At 40.6% G+C, this 25,827-nt stretch overlaps 1 long non-coding RNA gene across 1 annotated transcript in view; it reads right to left on the reverse strand.

Annotated features, from left to right (window-relative positions):
* The window catches only part of LOC144371694 (uncharacterized), a 638,576-nt gene extending 622,303 nt beyond the window's left edge, over positions 1-16,273 (reverse strand). Inside the window, exon 1 of the long non-coding RNA XR_013431691.1 lies at positions 16,174-16,273. This is a non-coding gene — a long non-coding RNA (uncharacterized LOC144371694). The remainder of the gene's footprint in view (positions 1-16,173) is intronic.
* Positions 16,274-25,827: the final 9,554 nt, after the last annotated feature.

Raw genomic sequence — 25,827 nt, forward strand, 5'->3', positions numbered from 1 at the left:
AGAAGAAGCAGGAAAAAATGCATTGTGGGGCAAGAAATTTAATATTGCCAATTTTACAATTTTAACTGGATATATATTATCTCATTTAATCCTTCTAACACTGTCTAAAAGTTGCTATTATTCCAGTCTATAAGGAAGAAACTAAGGGTCAGTGAGGTTAAATAACTTGCCCAAGATCAGAGTTGGAATGTAGTAGAGACAGGATTGGAACTCTCCAAATCTCATGTTTTAAACCAGCTGTTCTCAAACTTTCTTGTACATTAGAATCACCTGGGGAGGTTCTTTGAGCTACTGACCTCTGGGACAAGTCCCAGTCTGAGATTCTGATCTGGAGTAAAGATGGGGTTTAAAATCTGCATGTTACAAGTCCCACTCCTCCTCTGCTCTAGTACTTCTGATGCAAGTGGACTTTTGTGGGGATTCACAGCTCTCCTCTATGTGTGATGCTTAAACCATGATTCTCTGCTGCTCTGTGATCCTCTTCCACTTCCTGGAGTCACCTGATGAGTTCAAAGGCCTTCCACACTGAGCTCAGATCAGGACAAAGTGCACATATCTTTCAATGAGGCATCTATACCAGCTGGCTCATATCCCAAGAGAAGAGAATGAGCTCCCTCACAACATGAGGCTTCCAAATTAGAGAAAGGGGACAAGTGGCTCTGTTGCAGATCTTCTCTCTGAATACTTTCAAGAAGAAAGCATCTGTTTGGCCTTAAACTAGGTTATTTCATCTCTGTTGCTCTGAACCCCTCCCTGCCCAAGTCCCAGGAGAAAGAAAAAGAAACTTTGGCTGCTAGAGAACGGACTGCCTGCATCATGAGTGCAAAAGCCATCACAGCTGTTAGAAGTCAGTGTCTGCTGCAGCTGGTGGACAGGGGCGTCAGTTACCAAGCCTCAGTGAATTCACCTGCATTTGGCTTTTGGGGTGTTTTGTTTTTGCCATACTGGGGATTGAACCCAGAGGCACTCTACTACTGAGCTACAACCACAGCTCTTTCTATTATTTATTTTGAAACAGTGTCTCACCAAATTGCTGAGGTTGGCCTTGAACTTGTGATCCTGCTGCCTCAGCCTCCTAAGTAGCTGTAATTGTATGTACCACTGTGCCCGGCCATGCATTTGGGTTTAATTCTGAGTTGACTCTCCATCAACACCCTTTTCTCACCCTCAGCTCCTCTAGCACCTCATTCTCTCTGGCCATGTTTTTGAGGAAAGTTGAAGTTACATGCTTTTTTGGTTGCTGTTAAGAAGTGGCATAAGCAGGGAAGCTTGCCACTCTACTCTAGAAAAGATGGAGCATTGAAGTCACAACAGAAATATCACAGAGAACTCCAAACACCACTTGGCCACCAGTTTTTGTAAAAGTTAATCTTTATAAGCCTTGTATTAAAAGTGATAAGATATATTATGCTCAGGTGTGATAAGGATTATCTTAAAAAGTGTTTATTAAAAGAGTCTGGCACATAGGGCTCGGCAACAATAGCAACAATAACCAGCTAACTTTTATGTAATATTTCTTACATGCCAAGCACTCTTCTAATCACACTACATTCAGATTTGATTTCTAAATTACAATGACTCTCTGAAATAAGTACTTTTATTATGCCCATCATACAGAAGAGGACATAGTTGTGGAGATGTGGAACAAAGGGTCCAGGGTCACACAATGAACCAGTACCAGAGCTGAAATTCAAACAAAGTCAATGACTCCAACACCTTTTGCTGATGCTTTTGTCGCTGTCTTTGTTGTTTACCAAGGACCTGCTGTATACAATACACTCTGACACTTATGAGGGCCACAAATAATAATTACAGATGGGCTTTGTCCCCAAGAAATTTACAGTCTAGACCAAATACAGTGGCAAGGCCTCTGATTAAAGGAAGTCTAATATAAGGTAGCTCTGCCAAGTGCATACTGAGTAATTTAGAAGTGCAGAGGAAGCAAAAGTCCATGGAGAGGCTGCGAATCACATGCCCTTGGGATCACAGAGCACCTCCTCCCTTCCATAGATTTGTCTTGATTCCTGTACCACTCAAAGAATCATGGGTTTTAGACTTATACCACATGGGTTCAGATCCCTATTACAGCTTGGGATAAGTCATATAGCCCCTATGAACTCTATTTTTTCTTCCATATCAAATGGGAAAAATTAACAATACTTAATACTTCCCTCTCCAATGTCACTGTGATGATTCCTTTTTTAAAAATGAATTTATTTTTTAGAGTGGTTTCAAGTTTACAGCAAAAATGAGAGAAAAGTATGAAGATTGTCCATATGCCCCTCATCCCCACACATACATAGTTTCCCCACTATCAACAGCCCTCACCAGAGTGGCAGTTGGTGATGTTACATTTACACATCTTTGTCCAAAGTCCATAATTTATATCAGTGTTCCCTCTTGGTGGTGTGCATCCTATGAATTTGGACAACAGAATAACGACAAATATTCACCACTATAGTATCGTATCGTAAGGGTATCTTCCCTGCCCTGAAGATCTTCTGTGTTAGAATTTTTGTCCCTCCCTTCCCCACCCTCCTCTGCCCCGAATCCTAGAAGTCACTGATCTTTTTATGATCTCCACACTTTACCCATTTCCAGATATAAGCTTTTTAGATTGGCTTCTTTCACTTAATAATATGCAGTTGAGTTTCCTCCATATTCTTTTCATGGCTTGAGAGCTCATTTTTTTATGCTGAATACTATTTCATGTCTAGATGTACCACAGATTGTTTATCATTTTCCTACTGCAGAATAACTTTGTTCCTTTCAAATTTTAACAGTTATGAATTAAGCTGGTATAAACATCTGTGGGCAGGTCTTTGTGTGGACATGTGCTTTCAACTTCTTTGGGTTAAGACCAAGGAGTGTGATCACTGGATCACATGAAAGAGTATGTTTAATTTTATAAGAAACTGTCAAATTGCCTTCCAAAATAACTGTACCATTTTACATTCCCACCAGTAATGACTAGGAGTTCCTGTTGCTCTGTGACCCACCAGCATCTGGGTTGTCAATGTTCTTTTCTTTTCTTTCCTTTTCTTTCTTTTCTTTTCTTTTCTCTCTCTCTCTCTCTCTCTCTCTCTCCCTTCCTTCCTTCCTTCCTTCCTTCCTTCCTTCCTTCCTTTCTTTCTTTCTTCAATTTGTGATGATTCCTTGGGGTGTGGCATATATTCAGCCCTCAATAAAATGGGAGCATTCATGATTATCTTTTTTACTGCTCCTATAAAAATAAAGCTCCCCATCCTCATTTTGTGTTCGCATTCAGATTCACAAGGTAGTAACTCCCAGTGGCACTGGCATTCCACTATGGGATAGATGGAAGGAAGGGGAAAGGAGAACAGAGAAGGTGAGTTCCTATGCATGGGACTCATCCTGGGTGACAGGAGGCAGAATGGACTAGAGTCCAAGGACTGTGCAGTTGAAGAAGACAAAGAGCTTCCTCCTCAGCAGGAGGCCCATCCTGAGCTGGATCTGCAAACTGTCTTCCCTGCGATCTAGTCAGAAAGACTGAGAAGGGTTCAGGGATTCATGAGCACTTAGAAGACAAGGGAGAAGGGCAGGAACAGAGTCAAAGGAAAGCGAGTCTATCCTGAGTCCCTTTTTTATGCCAAGTACTGGGCTGGGTGCCTTCACCTATTGGACAACTATTTTATTATTTATGTCTACAATGTGCCAGACCCTGATTTGAGCACTGAGGATTTAGACATAAGCAGGAAAGAGAGATAAGAAAGAGATCCCTAAATTGCATTCTGGCAAGGGATGGGAGTCAGATGATCAAAGGGATAAATAAGTAAAATATTAACTATATTTAATAGTGATAACAGCTGTGAAGAAAAATAAGGCAGTAAAGCAGTATTTTCAGAAAATGCTGGGGGTGTAGTTTCAATATTAAATAGAATGGTCAGTGGAAGGTGTTACGGAAAAAGTGACATTTGAGCATAGAAATCATTTAATACTCATAGCTACTATAGCATGTAGATACTGTCACCTCTCATGAGGTGACTGGTTGGGGGCAAGTGGGGGAGGATATTGGGAAACACACTTCCATGGCTCTGTTTTGCTCCTGCACTTATTGCCAAGTGTGAAAGAATACAAGGATCTGACTACTCTTTACCAGGGACATTTATTTTTTTCTTTTTTTCTCATTTTTGGTACCAGGGATTGATTCCTGGAGTGCTTAACCACTGAGCCATATCCCCAACTTTTATGGTTTAGATATGGTATCCCCAAAAAACTCACATGTGAGACAACGCAAGAAGGTTCAGAGGAGAAATGATTGGGTTATCAGAGTCTTAACCCAATCAGTGAGTTAATGGGGATTAACCGAGTGGTAACTGAAGTGGTAGGGTGTGGCTAGAGGACGTGGGAAATGGAGGTGTTGCTTTGGGTATATATATTTGTATCTGGCAAGTGGAGTCTCTCTCTCTCTCTCTCTCTCTCTCTCTCTCTCTCTCTCTCTCTCTCTCTCTCTCTCTCTCTCTCTCTCTCTCTCTCTCTCTCTCTCTCTCTCTCTCTCTCTTCTTAGCTGTTTCCCTCTGCCACACACTCCACCATGATGTTCATCCTTATCTCGTGCCCAAGAAATGGAGCCAGCCTTCTATGGACTAAGACCTCTAAAACCATAAGCTCTAAAATAAATTGTTCCTCCTCTACAGTTGTTCTGGTTAGATTCTTTAGTCACTACAGTGAAAAAGCTGACTACTACACCAAACCTTGTTTATATTTTTACTTAGAAACAGAGCCTTGCTAAATTGCTGAGGCCGGCTTTGAACTCGCAATCCTCCTGCCTCAGCCTCCCAGCTGCTGGGATTACAAGCATGTGCCACCACACCCAGCATCAGGGATGTTTCTTAGGATTATATCTACAGCAACCAATCTTGAGAATTGAGGTAACGTTACCCTCTGGGACAAAAAGTAGACATGTTAACTGCTTACTACAATATGCTGGGTTCTCCAAGCTCAGTGTCATTACTCTCAGCTGTGGTATAAACCAAGAATTTAAAGCATAGATCTGGGTCCCTCTGTAATCCCTGTGGGATTGGGGACATGGGGAGCAGATGCAAACATACTGACACTTAAGGTGCTTGTTGTGCTGTGGGTAATACAGTCTGTCTCTGATGCTGGAATCTTGTGTTCTCTTCCAACAACCATGATACAGGCTATGTTCTTAGCTTATAAGTAAGTTAAACTCAAATCCCAAACCTGAGAGAAGACAAAAATTATTGAGGATTGGGCTGGGGATGTGGCTCGTGGCAGAGTGCTTGCCTCACATATGTGAGGAAGTGGGTTTGATCCTCAGCACCACATAAAAATAAATAAACAAAATAAAGATATTAAAAAATTATTGAGGATCTATGAAATACCACACGCATTTAAAGGCACTGGACATATGTAATAGTGAATACAACAGGCAAAAGTCCTCTCTTAGAGCATACACTCTATGGGAACAGACAGAATACAAATAAACAAGATAATCAGAGGTTGTGATCACATTGTGAAGTAAGTGGAGGTAAGTGACCCTCAGTGTTCTCACCTTCAAAATGGGGCCAATATTTATATTTGCCTCCTGGGATTGTTGCAAGTAATCAAGGAAAGTCTGCAACAAATATGGTCTTTTGTAATTATCCTTCACTCTTTCTCCCATAGAAATGAGGAGGGGGAGTTCCTGGTGAGCTTTGGAAGAACTGAAGGAGTAAAGAGCAATAAGGAGAGAAGAGGCTCTTTTCAGCTCCCTGGAGAGTTGAGTTCACCAAAAGGATTCTTTCCTAAGCAGACATGAGGTAGGGAGATCCTTGCCACTTGATTTTTAAATCTAATCCATAAATGGGAATGAGCACTTTGAAATATCACAAACAAAAAGGGACTTACAACTGCAGTCCATCTATGACCTTGGCATGGCCACTCCACAGGAAGGTATTCATGGAAATATAGTGTTCTGGCTCTAGGAGGTCCTTTCCCCTGCCCCTTCCACCTGTGGCTTCCCAGGGCCCAGCAAGGCTGGAGCTCCGCTAGTGACTTCTGGCAGTATGGTATGTGCAAGGCCCTTGCACATCTCTCCTCCTTTCCCTCCCACTTCTACCACCCCAAAGCAGCTGCTCCTGACAGCAGTGTCTGCAGCCTATGCCCTCCTCTCCCACTCCTCCCCAGCACCTGAATCCACATGAAGCTCACTGACAAGGCCCACTCCAATCTAAATGCAGCAGATGGTAACAAATGGCAATTACCAGCAGGCAAAGAGCTGGAGTCCTATTTTTCTTTCTGAGCCATCATATGATAAACTATTTCAAGGAACCATTTTGTGACATGAAAGCATTCCTCCCTTTCATTAACTCACCCAGACATCACCCTAATAGCTCTATCTCCCTAGAGAACAAGTAGCTGGCCTCCAATTACTCTGACCCATTTGCTGCTGCTGTTCATGTGTGTTCAAGTGACAGTTGACGATCAAGTGGGTAATTCGCAATAATGGTGGCACAGGATGCCTCATGTCTTTGTAGCCTACTTTGCTTCCATATATCATATTTTCAAGGCCTTTCTGAGAATTTTTAAAGAGACCTTCATTATAAGAGCACATTTCTCTTGTTTTACCATGTCTAGAACTAGTGTCCTGAGAACAAGGATTTTCTCCAAACTGTGTATATGCTAAGCTTTCCCGGGCCTTACTGGACTGTATACATAAAGGCTGTACAGCCAGTTATCTCCCAAATTTTACCAACTCTTGCCTTTTTCTCTCACATAGAACACAGCCTCTAACTAAAGACCCCTTAGTAATATGAGTCCCAGCCGATGTTTGCTTCCTGTCAGGGGCTGCTACTGCTGCCTTCTTCTTTATTCCTTGGTGCTGGTGCTAGGTAATTCTGTGTCCACTGGGCACCATGATCTGCTACTACAGCTGAGACATTAGGGTCCTAAAGATACAAAGCCAGGACTGGGGCTGTAGCTAGTGGCAGAGTATTTGCCTAACACGTGTGAGGCACTGGGTTCAATCCTTACCACCACATAAAAATAATCATAAACCAATAAAATAAAGGCATTCTATCCATCTACAACTACAAAATTTGTTTTATATATGTTTTTAGTTGTTAATAGACCTTTATTTAATTTATTTATATGCGGTGCTGAGAATCGAACCCAGTGCCTCACACATGCTAAGCAAGTATGCTACCATTGAGCCACAGCCCCACCCCATCTACAAAAGTTTTTTCTAAAAAAAAATCCAAAGCCAGGGGCTGGGGTTGTGGCTAAGCAGTAGAGCACTCACCTCACATGTGCGAGACCCTGGGTTCGATCCTCAGCACCACATAAAAATAAATAAGTGAAATAAAGGTATTGTATCCAACTACAACTAAAAAATTTTAAAAATCCAAAGCCAGATCATGTATAATACTTTCTTCCCTTTATGATAACGTTTTTTAATGTTATTATTATGGGGGGGGGGGTCTGTGGTACTGGGAATTGAACCCAGGGGCACTGTACCACTGATCTACATCCCCAACTATTTTTATTTTCTTTTTCTTTTTCTTTTTTTATTAGTTGCTCAAGACAATACAGTGATCTTGACATATCATACATTTGATTCAAATAGGATATGAATCCTCATTTTTCCACATGTACAGATTGCAGGATCACATTGGTTATACATCCATGTGTATACATACAGCAATCCTAGTGTCAGTTGTATTCTGCTGCCCTCCCTATCCCCCCTCCCCTCCCCTCCCATCACTATTCTCTACTCATTCTACAATGACACTTATCTCTCTCTTTTTTTTTCCCTTCCCTTCCCCCTCACACCATCGTATATGTATTTTGTGAACCCAAGAGGGTCTCCTTCTGTCTTCCGTGCAATTCCCCTTCTCCTTCCCTTTCCCTCCCTCCTCTTTCCCTCTTTTCCTGGTAATCTTCTTCTCATGCTCTTCCTTCCTACTCTGTTTTGAGTCACCTCCCTTATATCAGAGAAGACATTCGGCATTTGTTTTTTAGGGATTGGCTAACTTCGCTTAGCATAATCTGCTCTAGTGCCATCCATTTCCCTGCAAATGCCATGATTTTGTTATTTTTTTTTAAAGAGAGAGTGAGAGAGGGGAGAGAGAGAGAGAGAGAGAGAGAGAGAGAGAGAGAGAGAGAGAGAGAGAGAGAGAGAGAGAGAATTTTAAATATTTATTTTTTAGTTCTTGGCGGACACAACATCTTTGTTTGTATGTGGTGCTGAGGATCGAACCCAGGCCGCACGCATGCCAGGCGAGCGCGCTACCGCTTGAGCCACATCCCCAGCCCGATTTTGTTATTTTTTAATGTTGAGTAATATTCCATTGTGTATAAATTCCACATTTTTTAATTCATTCATCTGTTGAAGGGCATCTAGGTTGGTCCCACAGACTAGCTATTGTGAATTGTGCTGCTATGAACATTGATGTAGCTGTGTCCCTGTAGTATGCTCTTTTTAAGTCTTTTGGGTATAGTCCGAGAAGGGCAATAGCAGGGTCAAATGGTGGTTCCATTCCCAGCTTTCCCAGGAATCTCCATACTGCTTTCCAAATTGGCTGCACCAATTTGCAGTCCCACCAGCAATGTACAAGAGTACCCTTTTCCCCACATCCTCACCAGCACTTGTTGTTGTTTGACTTCATAATGGCTGCCATTCTTACTGGCGTGAGATGGTATCTTAGAGTGGTTTTGATTTGCATTTCTCTGACTGCTAGAGATGGTGAGCATATTTTGGGTACTTGTTGATTGATTGTATATCCTCCTCTGTGAAGTGTCTGTTTAGATCTTTGGCCCATTTGTTGATTGGGTTATTTGTTTTTGTTGTTCTTGTTTAACTTTTTGAGTTCTTTGTATACTCTGGAGATTAGAGCTCTATCTGAAGAGTGAGGGGTAAAAATTTGTTCCCAGGATGTAGGCTCCCTATTTACCTCACTTATTATTTCTCTTGCTGAGAAAAAACTTTTTAGTTTGAATATGTCCCATTTGTTGATTCTTGATTTTAACTCTTGTGCTATGGGTGTCCTATTAAGGAATTGGAGCCCAACCCCATGAGATGGAGATTAGGGCCAACTTTTTCTTCTATTAGATGCAGAGTCTCTGGTTTGATTCCTATCTACTTGATCAATTTTGAGTTAACTTTTGTGCATGGAGAGAGAAAGGGATTCAGTTTCATTTTGTTGCATATGGATTTCCAGTTCTCCCAGCACCATTTGTTGAAGATGCTATCCTTTCTCCATTGCATGCTTTTAGCACCTTTGTCTAATATAAGGTAGTTGTAATTTTGTGGATTGGTCTCTGTTGTCCTCTATTCTGTACCATTGGTCTACCTGCCTGTTTTGGTACCAGTACCATGCTGTTTTTGTTACTATTGCTCTATAGTATAGTTTGAAATCTGGTATCGCTATACCACCTGTTTCTCTCTTCCTGCTTAGAATTGCTTTAGCTATTCTGGATCTTTTATTTCTCCAGATGAATTTCATGATTGCTTTTTTTATTTCTGCAAGGAATGCCATTGGGATTTTGATTGGCATTGCATTAAACCTATAGAGTACTTTTGGTAGTATGGCCATTTTAATGATATTAATTCTGCCTATCCATGAACAAGGTATATCTTTCCATCTTCTAAGGTCTTCTTCTATTTCCCTCGTTAGTGTTCTGTAGTTTTCATTGTAAAGGTCTTTCACCTCTTTTGTTAGGTTGATTCCCAAATATTTTTTTTGAGGATATTGTGAATGGGGTGGTTGTCCTGATTTACCTTTCAGAGGGTTTGTCACTGATATACAGGAATGCTTTAGACTTATGAGTGTTGATTTTATATGCCGCCACTTTGCTGAATTCATTTACTAGTTCTAGAAGTTTTTTGGTAGAACATTTTGGGTCTTCTAGGTATAGGATCCTGTCATCCGCAAATAGTGCTAATTTCAGTTCTTCTTTTCCTATTTTTATGCCTTTAATTTCTATTGTCTGTCTTATTGCTATGGCCAGTGTTTTGAGAACTATATTGAATAGAAGTGGTGAGAGAGGGCATCCCTGTCTTGTTCCAGATTTTAGAGGGAAGGCCTTCAATTTTTCTCCATTTAGAATGATGCTAGCCTGAGGCTTAGCATAAATAGCTTTTACAATGTTGAGGTATGTTCCTGTTATCCCTAGTTTTTCTAATGTTTTGAACATAAAGGGATGCTGTATTTAGTCGAATGCTTTTTCTGCATCTATCGAGATGATCATATGGTTTTTATCTTTAAGTCTATTGATGTGGTGGATTACATTTATTGATTTTCATATATTGAACCAGCCTTGCATCCTAGGGATGAATCCTAGTTGATCATGGTTTTTTTGATATGTTTCTGTATTTTTATTTTGAAACAGAGTCTCACTAAGTTGCTGAGGCTGGCCTAAAATTTGTGATCCTTCTGCTTCAACCTCCAAAGTTACTGGAATTACAGGCCAGTGCCATCATACCTGGGTCCATTATTTTATTTTTAAAATGAAATAACAACCTTTTTTCAAGGTGCAGCCAAGCAGGATTGCTTATGTGTTGATATATTACTAAGGTGTTTTGTTTCATTTTTGTTTTTTTAACACCCCCCTCACTCCCACCTCTTTATTCTCAAAAGATTTAGAAATTATTTTAAAGGCAGTCAGACCAGGAAAAACACATATCTACATTCAGAATTTTCCCTTTGCTCCCAAGACTAAGGATACCTTACTGGGTCCAGTTCTCTGTGCCTGGTTTATGTTTCCCTCAGAGTGAAGAACATAAATCAAACTTCACCCTGTATATACTCTTCAACACCCCAATATCACCAATGCATGCCTTTGTCCTCTCTACATGGGATAAGTTAAAAGAGAAGAGAAACAGGGGGAAAGTACAATGGTAGGGATATCTGTGTGGCTTTTTATCTGGTTTCCACTAATAATAAAAAAAAAACCTTCAAAAGATATATACTTATGTCAATATCAAAGGACAAAGAATGTGTGATGACAGCTTCTGGTGACAAGCAAAAGATTTTCCCCATTCTCATATGAAGTTAAGGCTAGGAAAGGAGGATATCAATTGAAAGACCTCGCAGGATATTTTAGGATGGAATGGGGAGGAAGGCTCATTAGATGGCCTTTGTCTTGGTAAGTTCAGAATGCTATAAGAAAAATATCAAAGACTGGGTGATTTAAGCAACAGAAACAGGAAGTGAGGCAGTTCAAGAGCAGGGTTCCTAGTGAGGGTCCTCTTCCTGGCTTACAAATGGCTATCTTTCTGTGGTGACCTCTTCTGGTAGAAAGACAGATCATCTCTCTTCTGTTTCTTCTTATTAAGACACTAATCCCATTTGTGAGGGCTCTACTTTCATGACTTAATTACCTCCCAAAAGTTCTACTTCCCAAATACCATCACATTGGGAATTAGGACTTCAACATATGAACTTGGTGGGGAGGACACAAACATGTAGTACACAGCCAACTTTGAGGTCCATCATAATCCTAAAGATGGAGAAACTGCTTAGAACAGCATGATGTTGGGCCTGGGATTGTGGCTCAGTGGTAAATCACTTGTCTAGCATGTGTGAGACACTGGGTTCGATCCTTAGCACCACATAAAAATAAATAAATAAAATAAAGGTATTGTGTCCATCTACAACTAAAAAAGAAGAAGAATAGTAAGATGTTGCCCCAGGTGTGGTAGCAAACCACCAAGGACATGTGAGGTGATTGTTAGTCATAACCATATGAATATTTAAATTAAGAGTTATAGGCTTATTATTATAGTTTTCTTCTATTTAAGGTACTTGATACTGGATTCCAATTTATAGCAATGACATTAATTTTCATTTTAATAAAAGGTTAAGTTAATGGTTAAGAAGTTATCTCTTCCCCACCCCATCTTTAATTCAAAATGACTAAGGAAATGATAATATAGATATTACAGGGTGTGGTCAAAATCATGAAGGCAGCATTTGAGAGCCTGAAGGCTGAGAAATGATGGGATCATGGTAAATTTTGAGCTGTATAGTCAAACAGACTTGGCTTTCAACACTAGCTCTTATTCTCACTAGCTGGGCGAGGTTGAGTACACATGCATGTGCTTAATATAGTACTGGGCACACCCATTTGGTCAAAGGTTCCCCGTGTGTGCATGTGTGTGTGTGTGTGGTGCTGGGGATTGAACCCAGGACCTTGTGCATATGAGCATTCTACCAATGGAGCTATATCCCCATCCCCAAAGATTCACTCTTAAAAGTCAAGGAAGATATACCTCAAAGGCCAGAGTTGTCCTACCCAAGAGAAAAGGGCAGCCAGTGCCAAGTGCCTCAGGGGGAGATGATTCAGAGTTGGCCTCAGATACCACACCTGATTTGACATCTGTTTGTGGAAAATCACTTTATATAATACTGCCCAAATGCCAGTCAAACTTCCTCCAGCCCTAATTGCGGGTAGCTAGTCACATGTCAGTGTCCTAGTCTGACAATGTAGTTGAGTCTTTAGCCCCAGTCTGGCCAGAAGTCTGGCTCAGATCTACCAGGCCTCTCTCCTTAAGCCTTGCCTGTATCATACTTTGTGAAACAAGCCTTCCCATCATCTGAAATTGGGGGGAAATGAAAAAATTCAGAAAAAAAATCACTGAAATCTACCTCAGGTGGCCTCACAGTGTTTGCTTTAATCAGCATTCTATCACTATGACAAAATACCTGAGAAAGTCAACTTAAAGGAGGAAAGATTTATTTTGGCTCACAGCCTAAGGTTTCAATCCATGGTTGTTTGGCCCCATCACTATGAGCCTGAAGTAAAGCTGAATATCACATCAGAGAGCACTTAGTGGAGCAAATCTCTTACCTCATGATAGCCAGGAAGCAGAGACAGGAAAGAAGGGGCAGAGAATGATATAAAGCCCTCAAATAGCATACCCCCATGGGCCTGCTCCCTCTAACTAGGCCTTACTTCCTAAAGCTTCCACCATCTCTCAATAACCCATTCAGCTATGAATTCATCAATGGATTAATTCACTGATAAGGTCAGAGCCCTCATAATCCAATCACTTCTCATTTCTGAACACTGTTGCATTGCAGACCAAGCCTTTAACACATGAGCTTTTGGGGGACATTTCAGATCCAAAGCATATGGTGTCTCAGCATCAGTGGCTTCATAGTTCCTTGGGAACAGAACAGAGGGGCAGAAGTTATCTCTACCTACCACCATCATTTATCAGTCCATAAAATCACCTAGGTGTCCTGGACTTTTAAATAGCTCCCTGAATAAAACATCATAAGAAGACTACTTAAGGCCATTGTTATGGTTTGAATTTGAGGTGTCCATCAAAAGCTCATGTGTAAGACAATGCAAGAAATTTCAGAGGTGAAATGATTGAGTTATGAGAGATTTAACCTAATCAGTGCGTTCACCCAGTTGAATAGATTAACTGTAGGCAGATAGAGTGTGGCTGGAAGAGGTAGATCCTTGGAGACATGCCTTTAGGGTATATATTTTGTCCTTGGTAAAGGGAACTCACTGTCTCAGCTTTCTGGTGCCATGTCTTCAGCTGCTTCCTCTTCCATATTCTTCTAACATGATGTTCTGTCTCACCTCTGGCCCCAAGGAATAGAGTCAGCCATATATGGACTGAGAACTCTGAAACTATGAGCCCCTAAATAAATGATTCCTTCTATAACTGTTCTTGTCAGGTTTTTTGGTCACAGCTGCTAAAAAAGCTGACTAAAACAGCCACTGAGGGTCAATTGTGTTCATTCCAATGGCCTCAGTTTCAAGAGGGACAATTTGTCCTTTTATACTGTGAGCAGGATAAGATAAGGTAGGTCACTTAGCAATAAGCCCTCCCAGTTCAAGTCCAAAGAACAAGTAGGAAAACTTCCTTACAAGAGCCCACAAGACATCTGCAGGAAAACAAAGAGCCCTTCCTTTCAGCTCACTGGTCCAAAAGCTGCTTTTGTCAAACACTGGTGCTACTTCTGGTTCCATTTGTCATTCACTTGAATCTGCACCTTTCCTCTTATTTAAATAGCTGAGTGAGGCCCTGGTGGTCCTCTCAGAGACCCACTTTTGCAGTCTTTGTTTCCATGTGAATAAGCGTGGGGCCTTTAAGCAAGACACTTTTGCTTTTTCTTCTATTCCATATTCCCCGTGTAGTGGCTTCCTTTGAATCCTGCAGTTTCCACTTATGTGAATAAATTGACTTTAAGCTGAAAGTTTTAAGAACCTTGATGGATTCAGGTTGGTTGTTGGGAAAAGATGTTTAGAGTAGAATAAAGCAGTAGGGTTACAAAAGGGAGAAAAGAGACGTGGGGGACTGGGACTGCTAAAAGACCAGGTACTCCATTCAGTACCATCTTTATACATCCATCAGCAGGGACTCATTTAAAGCAGCACTTCATCCCTGTGACTAACCCCCCCCCCCACACACACACACACCAAAAAAAAAAAAAAAGAGTTCAGTTCAGCTCGTTAGGGGTCTGCTGGTCTTTTAGAATTTCCAGCAGTGCTGGGGGACGTGAGCTAACTCTAGTTGCTAAGGGTGCCCCAGTACCAGAAGGCTTCTCAGACATTTTACCTTATTAAGCAAACTAACAACATGGTGCCCCAAATGTTAATGACCTGGGAATAACATTGCCAGATAAATTACAGGATGTAATATTTTGAATATACACTTTAAATACACTACTGTTTATCTGAAATTCAAATTTAACTAGGCATCCTATATTTTTAGCTGCTAAATCTGGCAAATCAACAGATTTAGCAAAACCCTACCCAGAGATCATGTAGCAACAATGTGACTCTAAATTGCCATTTGGTAATGGGGTGAGAAATAAGGGCTCCCCAAGCTACAATGTGATTTTTTTCCAATTGTCTAATGAGGGAAGACTCTCTAGCCCTAATCCCAGTGCCCCAATGCTGCAATAAAAATACATGGCTACTTTTCCCATGTTGAAATCAGCTGACCATCTCCCTAGGTCTCATTCCCACTTGCTCTAAGTTACCCAATCCACTTTTCACACACAAAATGAATTTTTCCCAGGTGAACTCTTCTACCTGCAGGTTTAACAGCAATGTGTAGAATGCCTGCTAGTAGCTAGGAAATGAGTGATAATTTCTGAGAATGTTTTCAGGTCATTCCCCATGTAATCAGAGTTTTGAAGGAGGAAAGAAGGAACTATTGTCCATCCTGTCCCTTCTTGGCCCACCACTTTAGGCCCTTTGCAGCCTTCAAGCTTCCATTCTGGTTGCACAGTTCTGCTCATGGATACTGCCATTTTGATCACAAAGAGACTGAGAGATCCATTAAAATAAAAGAAATTTAAGAGAAGAGTTTATGAATAATCAGGAAAGTAGCATCTTGCATGACATAAATCATATTCACATGCCATAAGCAAGAGCACACATGCAGAAGGCTTTGAAGAATATTGGGTTATTCTTTGTTTATTAGCCTCCAGGCAGTATGACACAAACTAGATTGGGAAAGATGGTGGCTGCCACAGCAGCTTAGAGAATATATATGACACCCTCAAATTGAAAGCTATTCCTTCCAATACTACTGTGGCCCAAACAGAACACAGGAAGCAGACAACAAACTTAACGTATGGGCTTTAACAGAGGAATCCTGTCTAGTTATGGCTCCCCCAAGACATCTAAGTCTAAAGTCTCTCACCATTTATTAATTTCATTAACAAACATTTAATAAATTTCTGCTGTATGTCTGCATAGCTGATACAGCAGTGGAAAATAATTGATGCAACTCCCAAACACATGGGGCTGGGTGTCTAACGGGAGACACAGACAAGGAAATGAACAAATATGAAACATGACATTGAAATGAAGTGCCATAGGAGCTCAAAGGAGGGGGGCACCTCACCCATGTCTAAGGGGATCTAGGAAGAAAACCCTGAAATCTGATGTCTTCACCAAAGCCTGAAAGATGAAAAAGACTTAATGGGGAAGGGTTTCCCAAGCAGAGGAAACATATCCCAATGATCAGAAAGGAATGGGATGAGCACCAGGAAGGAAGCATAGGGTTTGAAGACTAATGTAATAACACAGCATTTATGCAGGGTGTGCTAAGTGTCAGGGCCATGCTAAGCACGTGATATGCATTGTCTTGCTGGAACATCCCAGCATGCCTCAGATGAGGCACAGAGAGATTAAATGCTGGGGCTGGGGATGTGGCTCAAGCGGTAGCGTGCTCACCTGGCATGTGTGCGGCCCCGGTTCAATCCTCAGCACCACATACAAACAAAGATGTTGTGTCCGCCAAGAACTAAAAAATAAATATTAAAATTCTCTCTCTCTCTCTCTCTCTCTCTCTCTCTCTCAAAAAAAAAAAAAAAAGATTAAATGCTTTACCCAAAGTGACACCTCTGGCAGGTGGTGAAGTCAAGAATTAAATGCCAGCTGCCTATATCCAGAGCCCACATCCTTAACTCTCACTATATAATGTCCAACTCTATAACTCAAAATGAATAAAACAAATGGTAGGAGTTCAGCACAGAACTCTAGTCCTCACTCTGGAGCTATCAACTTTACTTATAACTCTCAATCTATCCCAGTTTCTGGCCCTTCTCTGGCCTTAGAAACTCTGTCCAGTCCCTGGGTTCTTGCTATTTAGCCCCATCATGACTCTCCCTGATTCCATGATCCCTGGTCAACGATGTTGGATTCCATTATTCCCCTAAAAACTTTCTCACCTCTGAATTCCAATCCCTGGTCCCCCTATAAGACCCACAGACATCACTCTATGCCTACTCTCTGTATTTCTTCCTATTCAGGTTTCATGGGAACCTCAGTTGGCTTTAGTATCTCTGACTGGTCTCTGGGGAATAGCCATCTTCAGTCTAGCCTGACCCACTGCCCACCAAAGTCCAAATTGGAAGGGGAAAGGCAGAAAAAGAAGCAGATTTTTAAAGGCAGGAAAAGTGTGTGAGAAGCTGGGTGAGCTGAGAGAGTTTAGAACATGTGTAGGAAGGGCTGGGACTGAGAGCCTAGAAGTAGAGCTGGTCTTATTCTTAGAGTGCACATCCCAGGCCCTCCCCAAACGCCTATTCCAATAGTTTGGTGAGGACTTAAATTCCTTTAAAAGGGAATTTGCAAAGAAAAAGCAGAATGAAAACACAGATACCCCAGGGGAGGAAAAACTTGTGTTTAATTTCACATTAGAGTACTTGCCTTCACAGATGTTTACTTTGATTGGAGAATACATCCAGGATCTGAAAGGAAAAGGAAGAGGGCCTCATGGGTAAGAAAATTGTGGTATTCATCTTTCTGTCACTGCACTAAAATTCCTGAGAAAATAATCATAGAAGAAAATTTTGAGAGAGAAAGAGAGAGAGAGAGAGAGAATATGAATCTTTTTTGTAGATGGACACAACACAATGCCTTTATTTTTATGTGGTGCTGAGAATTGAACCCAGATTGTGCCCATGCTAGGTGAGCGCTCTACCGCTGAGCCACAATCCCAGCCTCAGAAAATTTTTATTTGAGGTCACAGTTTCAGAGATTTCAATCCATGGTTGGATGACTCCATTGCTTTGGGCCTGAGGAAAGGTAGAACATCATGGTGATGGGAGCCTGTGGCAGAAGAGGCTTCTCAGCTCATAGTGACTAGCAAGAATGGAAAGAAAGGGGGCTGGGGATGTGGCTCAAGCGGTAGCGCGCTCGCCTGGCATGCGTGCGGCCCAGGTTCGATCCTCAGCACCACATACAAACAAAGATGTTGTGTCTGCCAAAAACTGAAAAAAAATAAATATTAAAAATTCTCTCTCTCTCTCTCTCTCTCTCTCTCTCTCTCTCTCTCTCTCTCTCTCTCTCTTCTCACTCTCTCTTTAAAAAAAATTCTCTCTCTTAAAAAAAAAAAAAAAGAATGGTGCCCCAGTCTGGCTGGGCACAATTCAGGAGCCACTTGTCAAAAGAAATGAACTTTATTTTTAGAACCACACAGCTCCTCAGGAAAAACCCTCAGAGCCCAGCTGCCACCACCAGCTTCCCAGAAGCCTCTCAACCTCCCCCACTCCTCCTGCTCTTGAGGCTGATTGGCTGGGTCGCGTGGGCAGAGCCAAAAAAGTCCCCCAATGAGCAGCTCCGTAGTCTGAAAGGGCAGGGAAACAGCCCAATGAGCATCACCGCAGAGGAGCCAATCAGTTGGCAGCTAGAAGTTGCTGGGGCTGCTGTGAGCCAATCATCAGCTGGTAGCTGGAAGTTTGCTGGCAGCTGGAAGTTTGCTGGGGCCCCTTTGGCTGTGGCTCTCAACAGAATGGAAAGAAAGGTAGGGTCCAAGGACAAAATAAAATAAAGGCATTGTGTCCACCTACTACAAAATATTTTTTAAAAAATACACCCTTTAAAGGCATATCCCCAAGGACATACTTCCTCCGATGGGGCCAGATATTGCCATGTATGCTTGCTGGTGATCTAATGCTAGGTTCACAAAATCTGACTATTCCAATAACTCAAGAAAATAACAAACAAAGCACACAACCACACAGAATTGCCTTTTCAATAAACCAGAGACAGTTCTGCAACCTTAAGAGTCCTTGGAAAGAGACAGCCACCAGAATTCTTTATTCTATATATAGGAACACACAAGGGGAGGTTCCATGGAACATTCTATCCCAAATAGGGCAAAGGGATAGGATTACAAAGGAACAGGTGAGTGTAGCTCAACCGGTCTGGTGCCTCCTACTCCTAGGGCCACACCTTGTTATCCGAGCAAGTGAAAAGCCTGAGTCACAAGTCATGGCACTAACGCACCAGATCACAATGATCTTTCAGATCCCCATGGTGCATCAGGACTTAAAGGTGTGTGCACTTGGAGTGGCCCCCCACAGCCAGACCTCCTAATAGCCTATTCAACTATGATAAGGTCAGAGCCCTCAAGATCCAGCCACTTCCAAAATGCCCTTCCTCTGTACATTGGTGCTTTAGGGACTAAGTCTTCAACATACGAGCCTTTGGGGGACATTCCAGATCCAAAACATAACAGAAATGGAGCCTAAAAGAGAGAATTCAAGAGTACTCACAGGCATAAATATCCCAACCAGGCAGAGATGACAGCTTGACTCGGGTCCAGCCCTTCCTAGACATAGGAAGGGCTGAGGTTGTAGCTCAGTTGGTAGAGTGCTTGCCTAGCACATTTGAGGCCCTGAGTTCAATCCTCAGTACCACATAAAATAAAATAAAGGTATTGTGTCCATCTACTATAAAAATATTTTTTAAAAAGTCATAGCGCCCTCTCACACTGTGGATATGATTTCTGACTACCTTTCAGCACATAGCTCAGACAGAAAACTCAATATTACCTGCTATTTACTACACACTTCCCTACAAAACCTCTGAACTCTCAGTAGTCCCCAGGATACAGAAACTAACTGAAGAGTTCATATCTAGAGAAACTCTCCTCTCTCTTCCCTACTCCAGAGGTTAGGGACAGCTATTGAACACATAGGGGAAGCAGTTAGCAGTCGGTCTAGGGCCTCTCATGCTTTAATGTACACTTGACTGCCCAGGGATCTTATTTAAGTGCAGATTCTGATTCAGTAGGTTTGAGGTGGGACCCAGAGTTTGAATTGCTAATGAACTGTCAGGTATTACTAATGCTGCCAGTTGCCCGACAGCAAGGCTATTCCTGCCATAGTACATTCCCTTAAATTGACCTGCTTCTTTGTAACCTGTAAAGGATTGAGCAAATATGAAGGAATCATTTTGTACTTTTATTTGATAAATCTGGTAACCCTAAATAGAATGGATGAATGAACAAATAAACTTCCTGCAGGAAAGGCATAAGGTGGTGGCAGCCCATTAACAACAGCAAAAGTAAAATTACACAGATCAAGAGGGAGAGTTATATTTTCCCCAAGTTTCCTATAGCTGTTTATTGGCCATCATACACAAAAACATATTGTAGATATTTCACTGCCAAAGAAAAATTGCTTCCGGCTGAGCTAGGAGTTAGTTATTACCATAGATTTTAATATATTTTCACAGTTCAGCTCAATTACCACATTGTTTATCATGTTGCTTTACAACACTGTAGACTTTTAAAGCTATTTCTTCATTTTGCAGATTAGGAAACCAACATTTGCCAGAGAGGTGAGTCAATTTGTTCAAACTCACATGACTACTTAGTAGCAGAACAAGACTTTAAGCCAGTCAAGGAGCTCAGTGCTCTTTCTACTGCAAGGATTTGTTAAAGTGCTGTCTGAACAGGGAAAAGACTTTATTGGGCACAAGTGATCCTGCTGTGGGGAGTTTGCTGGAGGTTCCCCAAATGAAAACAAAGATTGTTTGGGACTAGAGAAGAAACTATCCAGGCTCTTGGTCACTCCAACAGATATATATCTTTTTGAGCACAGATTTTCCATATGACTATTTAGCAAACATTTATTGAGCTCCATAGTAATTAAGGATAAAGATTTTGTTTTTGCTTTTGCTTTTGTTTTGTGGTCCTGAGGATGAAAGTCGGGTCCTTGAGTGTACTAGGCAAACACTCCACTGCTGAGCTACACCCCCAGACTAGGATATTTTTGATTAGTAAGGATAGATATATTTTTTACAAAAATCAGTTCCTAGCCTTGGAGAGCACAGAATCCAACAGTAGACTGATTTGTAAACACATAAGTGTAATAAATTCCTATAAGAACAGAGGGGGCACAAGAGAAGGGATAAAAGCTTTCAGAAAGGAGGACATCATCCAAGCTAAGCACTGAGAGTGGGAGAGATCCTTAAGTGTGCTATGGTCAGAGTTCAGTGGAAAGAGGGAGGAAGGGATCTTCATGAGCTACAGAGGTCATGGAAGCACTTTTGGAGAGCTAAGTCTAGAACTGAGCCCTAGATCATGTATAAGGACCATAACCAGAAATGATGCTTCAAGTGGGACACAAATATAGATACAAGAAAGGACATTGTATATTTGGGAATAGTCCTTTGGATATCAAGTTTAAAACTGTTATTAGATCACCTCCACCTTTTGCTTCTCCAAAATAGTTTCCTTTTTTCTTTCCTGTGATTACCTCTGGACAGTGCATAACATTTGAATCTTCTTCACTCTCCAACTTCACTCTTCCCTCTCACTGTGCATCTATTGGTCTGCAGAGCCATTGTGTACAATTGTTCATGTTGTTCACTGCATTAAGATGCCCAGTTATGGAGATGAATGAGCACTGAGATCTAGACAGCACTGCACTCACAAAGCTATGCTTGTTTTTCCTAATTTGTTACATGTGTACTTTCCAGGCCATGGGTCTAAAAAAAAAAGAGACACTTTTTCTAGTTTCCACAAAGAAGCCCCTGGCAGTGGCTGAGGCAGTAGAACAGAGGTAGAGCAAATTATAAAATAAATGAGATTTCTCCCTGATTTCCTCTATTCCCAAATCTTTATAGCTGAAGCCACTTAATGTGGCCACAACCTGTACACTCAGTTCTGCTCCATTTCTTAATATTAATCATGACTGAAGTAGGAAAAGTATTAAGAGCCCCAGCCACCCTTCTGGGAGCTTAGAACTGTCACTCTCCTGGATCTTGCAATGGGTGATGCAAAAAATAAACTAGGCCTGATGTGGCTCTGTTGATTTCATTTCCTTCTAATACTAAACTGGATGACTAAGTGTCAACAATTCCCCTGAGTCAGTTATTCTTTCTCACAGAAAAACTAAATTTCTATATGACTCATAACCAAGTTTATCTCATTTCTTCCTTCCTTTCTTTTTTAAACAAAGGATGGAACACACAGGGGCATTTACCCACTTAGCAACATCTTCAATCTTTTTTTCTTTGAGACAGGGTGTCACTAAGTTGCTAAGGCTGGCTTTGAAGTTGCAATCCTCCAGCCTCAACCTCCTGAGCCTCTAGGATTATAGGTGTGCGCCACTGCACTCAGCTCTTTTTCTTCTTCTTCCTTTTTTATTAAATTGGGGATTGAACACACAGACATTTTACCACTAAGCTACATCTTAAGCACGTGTGTGTGTGTGTGTGTGTGTGTGTGTTGTTTTGTTTTGTTTTGTTTGAGACAGGGTCTCATTAAATTGCTGAAGTTGACCTCAAACTTGCAATCTCCCTGCATCAGCCTCCTGAATCACTGGGGTTTCAGGCATGCACTAACACACCTGGCTTTATATCTTGTTTTTTTTGTTTCCCCTGCCTGATAGTACCACCAAAAATCAGCCTTAGAAATCAAGTGCACACTCACCTGCCATACTCACCTACCATAGTCTTGTACTAACTCCTGATTCCCTTGTCTCACCCATCCTGTGCCTGCAAGAAACATGCTTTCCCACATTTGCCTTCAAGACCTCCAGAGTTTTCCTTTCTTTTTTAGACATAAAGTGATAAACTTCTATAATATAAAGACCCAACAGCAAAGTGTGTTAAAGAACAATGAAATTTCTCCCAATTCAGTGTACATAAGTGACCTACTCAATTCATTCAAGTATTCATTGACTTGGGTTCATTCCATCCCATCCCCCTCCCCAGGGCAAAAGTCTCATGTGCTTAACTGAAAACTGTGTTATAAGCACATCCATGTTTCTACTGATAGGAAAATGGAAAATACATAAAGGAGCATATGTAAAATGGTTAAATATCGGGATCTAGAAGAAGCATACATCATTCTTTCTCACATTCCATCTATCACAAAGCCACACCAAGCCACAGGGGAGGCTGGGAAATGTAGTACCTAACTGGACAGGCTTATCCCAGCTGCAACTCTGTTGTTATGAAAGATGCTTTGCCTTCTTTCCTATCAGTAAAAAACATCTCTTCATCACAACTTCCTACTAAAAAGTACAAACTTGATGATCAAGTGTCAACATTCATGCATCAGGGTACAACTCATCTCTGTTACCATATTTGTGCCCTTTGCATGTTTTTGTTTATGCTAAATTTGCATTTTGTATTATAATCGTTGAGTACCTTTTATAACCCCCTACCAAGTCAACCATTCAAAGGTGGCTTACTTAATATTAAAGTTATAATAAAGTAGTAAATAAAATGCTACAAATCAGTCAACACCATGAACATAAATAACAAACAAGTCTCCAATAAAAATATAGAATGTAAATCTGTATGTGCTAGGACAAATAAGCCTGTCTGGGTGTGATGATATCACACATTCAGCCAAAAATGCAAATATGCATTAAGAAGATAAATATATGAAAATTTGATTTTATTGGACCTGCGATCCATTTTCTCCATAATTATTAATCAAAGTACAGTAAAACCCACAATGAACTAACTGAATGGGGGGGGGTGTTTTGTTGGGTTTTTTGGGTTTTGGTGTCAGGGATTGAACCCAGGGGCGCTTAACCACTGAGCCACATCCCCAGTCCTTTGTATATTTTATTTAGAGAGTTGCTTAGGTCCTCACTATGTTGCTGAGTCTGGCTTTGAACTCACAATCCTCCTGCCTCAGCCTCCCAAGCTGCTGGGATTACAGACATGTTCCACTGTGCTCAGCATAACTGAATTATTTAGAGTAAGCACCTCTGCTATATGAAATTGATGAATACTATGACTACAATCGAGAAAATACTGAAGTTATAGGGGTATCATTCAAAGATATTAGACCTCCTGGAAAAACAAGTCACTTTATTGCCAAGAAACTTGTAAAACCAGGCACAATATTAATGATAGAATGGCTCAGACAAAGCAGAATGAGCTATTAACAAAATTCCTGAAATAAACAACATCATTGGACATCCACAATATTGATGGCACACAATGTGGAAGGGCAATTGCTATCACATGTGGACACCAGCAGATGTTTTACTGTAGTCAGACAAAAGCACTAATGTGCAGACTCTTGGCATAGAAGTGGTGGTATACACACCCCCATGCAAACACACACACACACACACAAAGTGCTCCACAACTTTTTCAATTTTGACCCCAAAATTCCATGCTATAACAGGAAATTTTTTTTAAATTAAACTTGTCATTTTGAGATAATTGTAGAATGTAAAGAGTTGTATGAAATAAAAAAAAAAGAGTTGTATGAAATAATGCAGAGCAGACCATATAGCATTTGCCCAGTTTCCTCGGTGATCATGTTTGGCAACACAATATGCATTATCACAACCAGGATACCAATATGGATAGGTCAAAATTCCAAACAATTCCATCATCACAAGTTGTCCTTTTATAGCCATATTTAGTACCCTCACCTCCACCTACTCCTTAACTTCTAACCACCACCAATCTGTTCTCCATGGCATTCATTTTGTCATTTCAAGAATCTTATACATTTGAAATCATAGGTATACATCCTTTGGGAATTGACTTTTTCATTTGGTGTAATTCTTTAAGATCTACCCAAGAGGTTTTATGTTCAAGGATATCTGGGTTGTTTCCAGTTTGGGGCTCTCATGAATAAATCTGTTGTGAACATTTGTACACAGGTTTTTGTGTGAATATAAGTCTTTATTTCTTTCAGGAAAATGCCCATGAGTGCAACTGCTAAGCTATATAGTAGTTGCATTTTCTTTTAATTTATATATATATATATATATATATATATAAATTTTAAAAATTATATATATACATATATATGTATGTGTGTATATATATATATATACACATATATAATTTTTTTGCAGTGCCAGGAATAGAACCCAGGGTCTTTTTTTTTTTTTAAGAGAGAGGAGAGAGAGAGAATTTTTAATATTTATTTATTTTTTAGTTCTCGGCGGACACAACATCTTTGTTGGTATGTGGTACTGAGGATTGAACCTGGGCTGCACGCATGCCAGGTGAGCGCGCTACAACTTGAGCCACATCCCCAGCCCAGAACCCAGGGTCTTTCAGATGCTAGGCAAGTACTCTACCACTGAGCTGTGCCTCCAGCCCCGCATGTTTCATTTTATAAGAAACTGTATAACTTTTTTTCAGAACGCCACCAGCAATATGGAAGAGATTCAGTTTCTCCCCATAAGGGGAAAGCTTTTTAATTTACTTAACAAATATTTTTTTCAATCTTGATATAGATTGGAAGAAGGGCACTGAGATAAATTCTGAGGAACATTATCCTTGAACACAGCCCAGGAATATACTGCTATGCAAATAACAGAGATTATATACAAATGACAAACCACTGAATGCTTGATTGACTAACAGAGATTGGCAGTATGTCCTCTGATCATGATTCAGTGTTTAAGACAACCACAAAAAATATGAATATAATAAAATTGTGGCCCTTAAATGATATATCTTCCCAGCATGCTATACCAAGAAATGAGCAGCAAATAGCAACCTCCACTCTTCCACAGTAAGCATGCCAGCTGTTGAGAGAAGCTCTTCTCCCACAAGTTGTTGGTACAAGGTATGGGGGAAAAGATTTTGTGAAAATGATAATGCCACTAAAGATCACTTCTCAGATTTGAAAATGCCTTGTTCAAGAGGTGTTTCATAGCCATATATTCAGAATCTTAAAGAGACTGCAAGAATGATCCCAGTATTCAAATATTACTGTTTCAAATCAAAGATAAAATATGATTTTAAAAGATCAAACTCTTTTAATAGTTTTGACAAAAGAATTGGGTTCTATATGAACATGTAGAGATTTTGTTCATTCTTAACTAAAGAAATAGACTCAACATTATTGGTATGTTAAAACCTCATATTGAAGTCTTATGGTGGAACTTGCAAACACACTTTCTAGAACTAAATGCAATCAAACAGGCAATTTAGGAAACCACACTTGTCTATCTCCCAAGTTCATCTATTCAAACTCCCAGCCTTTGAGTATGATTTGCTCAAGGATTTTAAAATCTGATGGAGCTCTTTAATATATCACCATGGAAGTGTTGTCAAAATTTACAGGCCTATGTTTGTGCCAAATGTTCAAAATTATATAAC

This window comes from Ictidomys tridecemlineatus, chromosome X, assembly GCF_052094955.1.
Source record: "Ictidomys tridecemlineatus isolate mIctTri1 chromosome X, mIctTri1.hap1, whole genome shotgun sequence".
Lineage (NCBI taxonomy): Eukaryota > Metazoa > Chordata > Mammalia > Rodentia > Sciuridae > Ictidomys > Ictidomys tridecemlineatus.